At 44.3% G+C, this 13,107-nt stretch overlaps 1 long non-coding RNA gene across 1 annotated transcript; it reads left to right on the forward strand.

Moving 5' to 3' along the window:
- Nucleotides 1-364: 364 nt before the first annotated feature.
- Nucleotides 365-6,366, forward strand: LOC147981485 (uncharacterized). The gene is made up of 4 exons (XR_015599912.1): nucleotides 365-1,275; nucleotides 1,357-1,426; nucleotides 4,719-4,794; nucleotides 5,733-6,366. It is a non-coding gene; the product is annotated as an uncharacterized LOC147981485 (long non-coding RNA).
- The last annotated feature ends 6,741 nt before the right edge of the window (nucleotides 6,367-13,107 follow it).

Here is a 13,107-nt window from a genome sequence, read left to right on the forward strand (position 1 = left end):
GGGAATAAGAAAATCCTGAGGATAACCTGCTACTCATAATTTGGGCGGGCCCACTATAACACAACAACAAAATCATGAACTTTAAAATATATTCACGCATTTCTAAAATATCCAGAAGTTAAAAAATATTGTTGTTTTCTATTTTTCGCACAAATTCAATTCCTTTGGTTTTTTTAATATTTCTGAAAATTTGAAATTATATTCGCATTTTCAAAAATTGTTTGTAATTCCGAAAGCAATTCTAAAAACTGTTCAGAATTTCAAAAGTTCTTCACATCCTATGAAAATGTTTCGGATTTTTAAAAATTGTGTCGCATTTTAAAGTAATGTTTTTAGAATTTTCTTTCGGATCGTCGGCTAAGGACTCGCCTGGGTCAGCCCACCAGACATGAAGCGGGCTTTTATTTTCTGAAAGCTGAACAATTTTTTTTAAGTGCGAACACTTTTTGAAAAATAAATATTTTCTGAAACCTGAACATAATTTTAAAGTGTGAATGCTTCTTGAAAATTTTAAAAATAGGAACAAATTTCTAAATCTGAAAAAACTGTAAGAAAACAAAATATTAAAGTTTAAAAAAATGTACGGACAAATTCAAACAAATGTTTATACAATGTACAATAATACTTGTGTAACTCAAAAAAATGTTTCATACATTCGAAAAAATTTAGCATTTCAATAATGTTTACAAGTTTCAAAAAATGTGTTTGTGAGATTTTCAAACAAAACTCTGTGTACAATGTAAATAAAAAGTTTGCATGTTGTAAAAATTTGTGTCTTACACTTAACAGAATATACTTGGGTTGTGTTTGAAAAAAGTGTCTACAAATATGAAAATGTTGAACCATGCAAAAGAGTGTTTGTTTAGTTTTATAATACGTTTATTATCATTAAGAAAATGTAAACATGTACTTAAATAATAAATATGTATTAATTTTTTTGAAAACATTTAATTTAAAAATGTACATGATGTATTTTAAAATATCAAAAGTTTATCAAAAAATATTTTATGTGTGCGTTAAAAATGTATATTGGGTACGAAGAAAAAATAGACATGTGTAAAAGAGAAAAAACATAACAAAACAAAAAGGCAAAAACAAAGAAGACCAGGAGCAGTGGGCGCGCGCGAGCGACGCTGCTAATGGGCCGGCCCAGTTCAGCAAATACCGGCTAAATCCTCTCAAGGTTTAAAATAGACCGGGGTAACAGAGTTTGGTGTGCTGATTTCAAGGATTGAGAGTTCAGGGTTTGATTTAACTTTCACCGACAAATTCAAGGTTTGTTTTGGACTTTTTCCCAAGAAGCCCTCACTATAATGTGGTTGCATGACATTAATGCTTGTTTAGATACCTTTTCAGGAACAATGGACTACTGTACGTGTTGGTGCTCAAATTGCAAAGTTATTATGATGCAAATTTGAAATATGTGGTAACTAATCTGCCTCATGTCTCTATTTTATGGAACTGGGGAATTATTTTCCTTTTTTTATATATTGGTCTTCTTTGTACTTAGTAGTTAGCAACATACCACCCTAGTGTTTCAATGTCTTGAACTCATGAATTGCCTTTGCCTTTTTTTCTACGTCTTCTTTTGCTCAGAGATAATGTAGCAGTCTTCTTAATTAAAAATCAATATTTAGCATCTACATCCTGTTTCTTTGCTTTGTTCTAGCTAACAATGAAATGTGGCAAATTGTCGGGCACAACAACTGTTGTTGAAGCCAGACCTTATCATCAATTCTGGCGTTTATCAAGAACTGCTTTCTTTCAGAAGCTGACCTGACATTAGGCACATCAGCTCTTGTGACTTACTATACAGTTGTTGAAGCCAGACCTTATCATCTTTGACTGTATTACATACATGTGTGATGCCACCGTTTGTGCACCAATTTTTTTGCCGGTCTTTGCCTTCTTGCCTAGATGTTGTTGCATTCCATGATAGAAGAATAAGAATTCTGGTGAGCCCTGTCTCACATTTCTTATCGGAAATGTTAACGCCACATGTGTGGGCGTTGATCATCTCGACCACACGCATCCATCACCGTCCAGTACTATATGCATGAATTTTGACACAATCTGGCTGATTTTCTGTGCCACGTAGGACAAGGCGTGTGTGTGGTGTGTGACATGGTTCGCCCACACATCCGTTTTACCACACGGAGGGGCCGGTGTGTGGGCGTTTAACAGTTCACCCACACACCAGTTTTCAGTCACGCACAAGGGCTGGTGTGTGGGCATTTGCCATCTCGCCCACACGCCCGTCTCCTCTCCCACACGTAAGCTGCTAGTTGCCATGTGTTTTTGCAGCGCACATGGCAACTGCCTCTAGTGTGCTTTATAAGCAGGTGGCAACTCTCTTTTTTTACCCGAGTTGCCATGTGTTTTTGCAGGGTACACGGCAACTGCCTAGTGTGCATATAAGCAGATGGCAACTGTCTTTTACCGAATTGCCATGTGTTTTTGCATGGTACATGGCAACTACCCCAACGTGCACGTACATGGCAACTGCCCTAACGTGCACGTAAGCAGATGTCAACTCTTCCTTTTTACATGGCAACTGCCCTAGCATGCTTGTGAGCACATGACAACTCTCTCAACTGCCTAGTGTTAGTATGTGGCAACTCCTAAAGTTATGAAATCATGGCAACTACATTAGATCAGACCATACATGGCAACTGCAATTGAGCAACCATGGCAACTGCAGTTGTCCGACACGACAACCGTAGTTCAGCGACATGGCAACTGCAGATAAACGAACATGGACGAGAGTCTGGACCATGGCAACTGCAGGCGCGCGGTGGGCGTCACGCGCGTGTGCGGGACCAGAAGGATACGAGGCCTGACATACGGGTGTGTGGGTGTTATCAACTTCGCCCACACGCACGCGTGTGAGAGGGTTCAGGAGGGAAAAAAAGATGTGTGTGGGCATTAGTTGTTTTGCCCATACGTAGGTGTGCGGGCTGGTTGCTGTCCATGCCACACGAGGCGTGTGGCGCAACTACCCGATACACCACACGTGTGGCAGTTATCGGGACCCTTTCTTATTTATGCATAGTGGATTTGCATCTTTATTCTTTTATGGCAGGGTTGCATCTTATGATTCATTATCATTCGGAAGTAGGAAATCATGAAAACAGAATTCAGTTTTGATAGCTCCAATCCCCCCTCCCCCGCTCCCCTCGAGAGGTTCCCCTCCGTCGCTGGCGCAAGGCTCCCCCCTCGCTCACTCCTCCTCCTCGCCGCTGCTGGAGGACGTTTGCCGGGCGAAGCCCGTGCGGCGCTGGCAGCGGCGGGGCTCTCTCCTTCCTCTCCCGGTCGGGATCTCGGCGGCGCGGGCCACCGCTCGTGGGGGAGCTGGGTCCGGCGGGGCCTCCGGCGGCGGAGACGTGCGGATCTGGCGGCTTTGGTGCTGGGAGGCGGCAATGCGGCCCCGCGGCAGCGGCAGCGGGGGTTTGGTCTGGCTCGGCCGATCTGGCCCCCTGGGGGTTGCAGGTGGCGGCGGCCACTGCTGGAGAGGGCGTCTCCCCCTTGTCGACGGGGTTTTGCGCCGGCACTCGGTGCGCCGTCTTGGTCGTGCTGGGCGGCGAGTCGGCGGCAGGTTTGGATTCGATCTGAAGTTGGCGGCTTCACCACGCTTTTCCTCCTCTGCCGACCGGTCTGCGGGCTTCCTCTGGACGTCCTGCTCGGCTAGTTGGCGGAGCAATGGTGATGTGAGCTCTGGGTCAGGGGAAACCCTTGACTGGCGGTGCCGGTGACGATGTTGGTGACGCTCACCGCGCCATTCTCCCTCTGGTGGGCGACATCGATACCCTCTCCTCGCCTCCACCCCATGGTCCCGGTTGAAAGCCTAAAATCTCTTGATTGGGCAGCGACGGCACATCGGCGTCATTTTCTTCTTGAAGACGCTGCCTTGGGAGTCCACGATGGTCAGGGGATCAGCGCGATGGTTTGCCTGTTTCTGTCGTGTCCCTGCTCGGCAATGGCGGTGGGCTTCTTGGTCTTGGCCAGTGACGAGCGTGATGTATGGGTTCCTGTGAGAGGTGAGGTGGGCAGGGCTCGTCCTCTCCCCAGCAACATGTTGGCCAGTCCATCCGTGCTCAGGGCTGAGCTGTTCTGCCTCCTGACGGTTTGGCGTCCTTCGATCCAGGCCGAGAGGGCAGGGGTGCCCTCTTCGGAGGCAGCGGCGGAAGGTAGGACAACAAGGTTGGCCCTTGGGAGTTGATGGAGCGTGGCCTCCCTCCGGTGGCGAATTGCTCCCTTGTCGCGGTTGCGTCGATGGCATGATCGGAGGCCGTCGCTTGTTGTTCCGTAGTGTTTGTATCCTTGCCGATTTTCTTTTTTCTTTTTTTCCTTCTTTGTTGTGGTGATGGCTGTAATGTGTGGTTGGTGCTTTATATATAAAGCAGGGCGAAAGCCTTTTTCGGTAAAGTAGGAAATCATTCATGTGCAAAAAATGAAAATAATCGTGGCTAGTACTTTTTACTAGAATACTTAACCAGTTCTTATCAGATGATTCAATCCATTTTTGCTCCAATTATTAAGAGTTTTCTGCCTTCCTGTGCCATAACACAGCTAATAATGCAGACATATACACGCTCATGCTTGTGGTTATGTCTTTCCTTTTGTCTTATGTTATTTCTCCTGTACACTTTACTTTGTCATGGCATTCCTTAGTTCTCCGTTGAAACCTGATTGATATTATCACGGACTTCCATGTGTAGGTGTTTTGACAGTTGTGGAATTGGAGCATGGAAAACCATTGCAACTCCAAATGTAGTGAAGTAACTGAATTTGAAGGTAAGCTGTAGGGATTTTGTAATGCTAGATGCTGACACTTGCCCTTGCCAAAGTGCTGGAATGATTTTATTAGCTGTACTTGAACCCCCTATTTTTGAGTCGTGACTAGTCATCGACTAGTCGATGAGTCGCAAAAAAAAAAGTCGACTCAACAAAGTGTTGACTAGTTGATGAGTCGCGACTAGTCGCAACTGCAGGGTCGACTATTTAAGAGTCGCTACCCCAGAACGACTCGTCGACTCAAAAACCTTGCTTGAATCTATTTCTGGTTTTCATTATGTAATGTCTATCATTTATATAGACAAATTGGTTGGCATCTTCTCTGAAGTCAGTTTACTTTGTTTCATATTGGAAAGTTGTCAACTGCTGATTCTCTTGATGTGTCTCCCCATGATGAGTCAGCAATACTGAGAAATAAAGCTACAACTAAGCATATGTGGCATTTACTTTTTGCTTCAGCTCATGAATTATGAAATATGAACGTCGGAAAATAACAACTATATGGAGTTTGCTGCCTTAGGCTGCTCTGGGAAAAGAAAACACATTGGTGAAATCTAGAATTTTGATTTTTGTTTCTGTATATGCCCTTGCTGTAAGATGTGGGAGAAATAAGTTGGGAGTGTTCTTTTATCCTTTGATATACTACACCTCAAATCTTCTCCGCTGATAGCTTACTGGAGAAATGTATTTGTAAACGCACTTGGCATTTCTGTATGCATGTCATTGTACCTACAATACCAAAAAGATACTGCAATTCTTATTTTAAAATTACGGATAAGCCATCTACTACCTCCATACCAAAATATAAGATGTTTTTGTAGGATAGTTTAGCCTAGCAAAACGTCTTATATTTGGGCACGGAGGTAGTAGCTGCGAATATGTACAATGCATGTCCATCTAATATGTTATTTCTATCTTCTGATAGATTGTTCTCTCAGTCTGCAGATTGAGAACTACAATGAACCCTATCTCAACGCTTTACATGAGTATGACGATGGGAAAGATTATGTGAATAAAGCAAGCTTTAGTTCTCCTTATGATTATATGTGAATAAAGGAAGCTTGCGTATATGCATCGTACTATTGGAGACAAGGATGCAAAGATCAAAATACTTGCTATATCTTACTCTATTACCTTGAACTTTTGTTATGAGATTAAACAGTCTGTTGCATTTAAGAGCGAACCTTCTAAAATCTAGATATGTTAACATCCAGTGTCCATATTAATCTTGTAAAAACTTAATATTCCGTTTTGTTCCACGAGAACTACTGAGCAGACTGTATAACCTGATGAGGGAATTGATAGTAGCAGTCTCTGTTTTCTTGTAGCAACAACTTATTTTGTGGTGTTTGGTCAATAATGTTCAGATGTGATGGTTGTCATTGGCCTTAAATTTTTGATGGTGTGTAGCAAGTGGTAGTGGTATTTTAACCAATTCAGTGTGCAACTTTCTTTGACTCGCATACCATGATCTTGTAATACAGGGCAAGTTTTGTTCGGAGATGCCAAGATGATTTTCGTTTGAGCTTCCAGACTGCAAAGTAATCCAGCATATATATGATTAACTAAGCAAATTAGTCCTCCGAGTTCTGACCAAATTTTCTGCTTGGCAACAATTTAATATTTTCGTGAGAGCTTTACACCAAGCACTGAGGATATTTAAATTTAAGTTGTTATTATATGGTGAACCCCACCACCCACACACACGCGTGCGCACAATCACTTTGTTCGAGGGTGGGTGTGTCTTGTATCAAGATGATGGGAAATGTTGACAAAGTATCCTTGTTATGCAAGTTAGGATTAGGCAGCTGAACTCTAACAGACAGGATTCCACAGTGATTCACCAGAAGTTTGTGTTTCACTGCAAGCTCTTTTGTACAGAGGTTTAGATCTTGGTGGAAGACATGGTTAAGAAATGGTAAGTGAATATGAGGTTCGAAAGTTCTGTACTATGTATTTTTAGAGCATCACAGCTATATAAACCACTTCCCGGCCATCATTTTGTATTGGAAAGCTCTTCAGCTTCCCTTTCATTGCCTATTTGGACTTATTATTCCTGCAGTCATTAATTTCATCATTCTGTAATCCATGATAATATTAATATTAAAGAAAGATGCTGGTGAGTTTTCGACTTCCAATGAAAGAGCGGTTGATTTTCAGATTCTTGGTGAATTAGATTATGCTATGATCATAGCTATATGTGTTTACATCCAAGAGGATACAATCCATAATGAATAATTCTGATGAAATCTGAAATTTTGTTTTTGGTTTCTGTATGTACCCATGCTTTATGACATGGGGAAAATAAGTTGAGTGATACTCCCTTCGTCCCAAAATTCTTGTCTAGGATTCGTTTTTTTCGATAAAGGGTGGATTTTATTAACTCAGAATGAAGCATCAAGTGAATACAAACATAATGAGCACACACCCGGTCTCTGCATAGTTAAGATGCACATAGCCAACACACACTAAACACGCCGGCAAATAGCAAAGTCATACAAGACCAAAGCTATGCCTTAGCATGGTAAAAGAAGAAGAAAAAAGCCGAAGCGATCAACATAGCGATCAACAAACTACAGTAACGACCTTATCCGCACCAACATTCTCTTGACACCACAAGGACGACGAAGTTCTTCAACAGCAACGCCTTCACGAAGGGAACAACGCTCAAACGCCGCCGTCACCGGATCCAACCATCAAAGATTAGATTCTAGGTTTTCACCCTAAAGAACATGCCTGAGCATATCCGAGCAATGCCTTCAACAAGGTAACGACGAAAAAACATCGCCATTGCCAGGTATAACCAACTTCGGTCAGACCTAGGATTTTCACCTCGGAGCTCGAGACTAGGTAGTCCAGAAGCACCACCGAATTGAAGTCAATCATGTGTTGTCGCCACCACTTTCCCGCGATCCCAACAGTTGCATACACTACCGCTGCACAACCTCACCCTCTGCGTTAAATCGTCATCCATAGATTGTGTGTCATCGCTGAAGGCAAGCTGGACAAAAGTGAGAGCCACCAAAACTCACAAAGGAGCATTTTGGCTGCATCCCGCAAATTCGTCGGTACAAGCCACTGACAATAGCCACCGAATCTGAATAGAAAAACCCTCACAAAAGATCCTTGTGCGGCAATCTGTAGCTCGAGAAGTCGGCCGATGCCGCCACGGTAAGGTCTGATGAATACCACTACCGGATGGCGCCGGCCAAAGGAGGACACCTTCCGCATACTGAATCCAGACGGACCGGTGAGAGGACGAGCCCTCGCCTGCTCCCCCATCATGAACCAATCAGATCTGATCTGTTGTGCAGGGGAAGGCACTAGGCATCCTGGGCGGCCGATGGGCTGGACCAAGACTGCCGCAGCCCTCCTGGCTCGCCCTCCACGTCTAAACCTCCATGTCCAGATCACAACTCCTTCAATACAAGACGGAGAATGTCCGGCCGGTGTTGACTCGCTTGGGGGAGAGGAAGACAGCCTCAGGCGTTGCAACGTCGGAGAGAGTCCCACCGCCGCCGCTGTACGCCGCGCGGGGCTATGCCCGCCGGCTCCGATCGATGGCGGCGAGGGGTTAGGGACGAGGCGGAGCCCTGTTGTGGCCAAGATGGATCGCCTCCCTTGTCTTAGATTCGTCTAGATACAGATGTATCTAATACTACAACGTGACTTGATATATCCGTATTTAGAGAAATCTAATATAAGAATTTTGGGATGGAGAGAATACTTGTTAAACTTGATAACTTTTTTTGCACTAAAATTGTTGTTCTACTCTACGCACTGAATTACATGCACAATCTAAGCGTTACTATTTATCCAGTTTTGTGAGGTTACTGAAATCTGTAGACGATTATGTGTACTTGAATGATTGAATCTATGTGTAAAAACAAATTAACCGTGCCACGAGGGATATGATTTTGATGGGACCTCTCGGCATTGGACTGTGCAGGGGTAAGGCTCGCCTTGTAAAATCCTTTCCGAGACCCCACCTGGTGTTGGAGCTTGTAGCACTGGGTCTGAGAGAGGGGTAGAATGATTATGTCTCAATGTCTACCATTCATTGTGTATGCTTGAATACTCAATACCCTTGCCGTCTTATGCAGCTCGTAAGTTGTTGGAAGAAGCACCGGGTAAGTCAACAGCTGAGCCTGCGGGCAAACATTCAATTATCAATTGCATAGTTCCATCAGGGACCGTGGTTCCAAGTATCGCCTAGATGACGTGGTCTCATCTGGTAATGGTGCGCCTCTAATGTAGGAATAGTGGTTTGATCACACTAGTAGAAAACATTGCTTTGGTCCAAGCTCAATGCACTCTTTAGTCCCGGTTTCGAGCGGCTAGAACGTCGGGAAAACATTAGTACCGGTTCAAATGGGACATTTAGTCCTGGTTCGTGATGCCCTTTAGTCTCGGTTCGTGTCTCAAACCGGGACTAAAGGGGTTCTAAAATTTGTTTTTTGTTTTTTAATTTGTTTCCTGTTTTAAATTGCTTATATCTTTTAGGATATTTGATGTTTTTGAGTGATTTTTTTGCATTAGATTCAAAATTTTGTCTAGTTTCTGTTTGTGCCATTAGTTTTCAAGTTTGAATGATTTAAATATGAATTTGTTCAAATTTGCTTCAAACCCTAGATTGTGAATAATTTGAGTTTAAAAATAGGTTTTAATTTAATTCTTTTTGCTCCTAGTCACATGTCAGATTGTTGTCACAGTAAGATTTATTTGGTTATTTTTAGAATAATTTAAAAGAGGATTTTAATTAAAACAGTACTGCTTTGCTTATATAGTTGTTTTCAATTATTTTATGTTAAAAAATAATTCTTTTTGCCAATTTAATAGAACGTGACTCTGGCTTGGTTAACCTTAGTTGTGACTCTGGCTGGGACGGTGCTAGCAGATGTAGTCGACAGTAGGATTGGATGGACACCATCCTGGACTAAAGGGGTTCAAACTGTACCCCCCCCCCCCCCTATAGCGCCATTTCAGTTTTGAATAAAACAAACAAAAATGTTAAAAACTTCAAAAATTAACATCCTTCCAGATATAGTTATGTTATTACATCTACTAGTTAGGAAAATTAAAAAAACATAAATTTGGACATGTTTTACAATTTTTTTATGAAAAAGTAAAACGGCCATAACTTTTGCATACGATGTCCAAAAAAAACGTATAATATATCAAAATGTTAAGCACTAAAATCCGGATCCGATTTCGACGGCCATAGGCCGTTTTGCAAATTTTTAGAATCCTCACATTCTGAAAGGTAAAAAGTTATCCTCGAATTTATGTTTTTCCTGAATTTTTGGTCAAACTACTTATTCAAGAAATATTAGTGTTACTAAATAATTATTGGTTTTAAGAATAATAGTTTCGAACTCAAACGGTGAAACGTGTGACTTCATGCTCAAGTTGAACTCCTAAGGGTTAATAGTTGACAGCTTACTATTGTCAGGAAAAAAAACAAGTGCAGATTTGGAAACGAGGGAGAATAGAACTCGGAAGTGAAAGGATGGATGACCGGTCGGGAAGTTAGACGATTTGAAATGATGAGGGGTGATTAGAGATTGACGATTAAATTGAGTAGTAATGAGGGCTGATTAGAGATTAAATTGTCAAATAATACAGAAATTTGAAAATCAAAAAAATTTCCTTTAGTACCAACCGGGACTAAAGGTGGACCTCCAGACAGCGGCCACGTGGAGCCCCTTTAGTCCCGGTTGGTGTTACCTACCGGGACTAAAGGTGGACCTCCAGATAGCGGCCACGTGGAGCCCCTTTAGTCCCGGTTCGTAAGCGAACCAGGACTAAAGATTTTGGGCTTTAGTCCCGGTTCCAGAACCGGGACTAAAGGCCCGTTTTCTACTAGTGTCACTTCATTCGTGTTGCTTATTGCAAGCAGTGAAGCTGATATAAGACGGGGAATGCATCACGGCTTCCATAATGAAGTGGCGATTATTCAAGATTGAGAGCCGCCCTGATGCTCCTCACAGGTTTCTATCTGAGCCTTCCTCTGATGATTCATGGCACCCTGTATGAGTCATCGAGCAAAGATGGTTTTGACCTCCATGTTTAAATCGAACTCTCGCCGTGTGGCCATTTTACGATCGGTCTGTCATCAGGGAAATCATCTGCTGTTGTAAGTTGTAACCTGTGTTGGTTGTGGTCGCAAGTCTCTATCTTTCTGCTTTGGCATTTCTGATTTGATGGTGTACATGGAAGATCTTGTTCAATGAGAACTGAGAAGTACATTTGTAATCTCGCGAAGTAGCAATTTCTTTTACACTACCTCTTTGAATTGCAGGAACTCAACCGTTTGTGTGGATTCACTCTAGAAATTTAGGTGGTGGGAAAAGCGATTTGTTGTCCCTGTTTCTCGAGTTCTTCGTACTCCCTCTGATAAGATGAAAGAGCATAGACTAATGTGTCGTTTCATGGCATTAGAGGGAAGACTCAGATAGAAACCTATGTGAAAAGCTATTTGTCTGAACTCTTGAACACGTGTTCATTTTGTACTGCTACTGGAACATTTGGTTACGTATTCTTGCTTTTTACCGTTCTTAAGAGGCATCTATTATAGAGAACTCAGCTGTCGGATCGATGATTTGAATATTAATGTGTTGTTTCTTATTCCATGATTGCTATAACCATTACAGTGAGAGTCTAAACTAAGCATGTGTGGCCATATATCTGAATGGTCAGTGATCTCGACAATGATGGAGCTATAACAGCGCACATTTATTTTTGTTGTTTATTTATAACTTCCATACAATCTGAAACGATGGGCATCATCGTCAGCCCCAGATCATCCGCACTCACCATTGCCTCCAAAGTTGTCAGGTCTGATGATCCCTGATTGGAAGTGTCGAGGGCCGCAAGAAGTGGCCAACTTCATCATGTTCACCTCATATTCAACATTAATCTTTGACAGTCCAGTCGGAGGGCGAAAAACCAAGGTTTACCTGTACCCAATATCATGGTGAAATCTCTTTTGGACCCCAGGAAAAACCAAGGTTATGCTGTAAATGCTTTGGCTTTCATCTGACACCTTTTGAGTGAGGTGGTGATTCTAAATTACCCAGCTGTGAGTAAATTGCAAAAAACCACCACAATTGAGGACCCTAATTCAGAAAACGACCACCATTCATTTTTTTTTTCAAAAAACCACCACCATTGTGCTGACAATTTTCAGAAAACGCTGATCACTGGATTAGACACGTTTGACAAAAAATCTGACCATTGGGTCCCATTGTCAGGTGCCATGTGGCCGGAACGAGTTAACGTCGCTAGTGGACATAATTCGAAGAAAAAAAAGTGGTGGTCAACCTCTCCTCTGCCTCCTTGGCATTTCGGCAACCACATAGCAGCCGCACCAGATTGGCAGCCGGTGCATCCCGCCGGCCGCTGCCCCAACGCTTCGTACTGCTGTTGCTCGCCGCCGGTGCATACCGCTGGCCGCTGCCCCAACGCTGCGTACTGCTGCTGCTCGCCGCCGGTGCTTGTGCTCGCCACACGTCCAGCTCGCCGCCCCCGTGCTGTAGACGATGGAGAGAGCAACCTCGGCGGCTCCCTCGGGGAGAGCTCGGCCGTGCTCTCGACGCCCTCGGGAATCCCGGCACGCACCGGAGGCAGAGCAGGGCCATGGCCATCGCGTCGGCTGTCGATCCCAGCATGACCTCGATTTGGTAGGCGCCTCCGAACAAGTACGGCCCTGCCGGATCCAGCCAGCCCGACTGCCGGCCAACAAGCCTCCCAGCTCCGCGCCGGCGAGCTGTCCGATGGCGTTCTTGGGATGGCGCGCGGATGATGCCGCTGCTCGCACCCATGCTCTGGAGGAGACGGCGTGCGCGGCCGGTGCTGATGCTCGCGCGCCCGTGGGCAGTCGGGGCTGGTGCTCGCGCGCCAGTGCGCGGCCGGTGCTGGTGCTCACGCGCCCGTGCGCGGCCATGGCTACTCTCGTTGCTGGCGCCCGTGCGCGGCCGGTGCTGCTGCTTGCGCGCCCGTGCGTGGCCGCCGCCGCTGCTCGAGTCCCCAAGAACGGCGGGGCGGCGGCGGGTTGACTCGCCGGCGGCGACCGGCGGTCCGGCGCGGGATTCTTCCGGATCGGAGCGGCGGCGGCAGCTGTCGTGTGGATCGGGATCAGGAGGAGAACGCTGGGACTGAGCTGTACGTATTTTTTAATTAGATCGATATAGAGAAAGATCACACTGGTAAGACGGGCCCATGTCTATTTTAACGGTCAACTAAACTTCAGTCAAACGCCGTTAGTTTCAGTTGCCAAGTCATCGCTTACGGTGGGGGTATCTGTCAGTTTTA

Source organism: Triticum urartu, chromosome 3A (assembly GCF_056163025.1).
Source record: "Triticum urartu cultivar PI428250 chromosome 3A, HENAU_Tu73, whole genome shotgun sequence".
Lineage (NCBI taxonomy): Eukaryota > Viridiplantae > Streptophyta > Magnoliopsida > Poales > Poaceae > Triticum > Triticum urartu.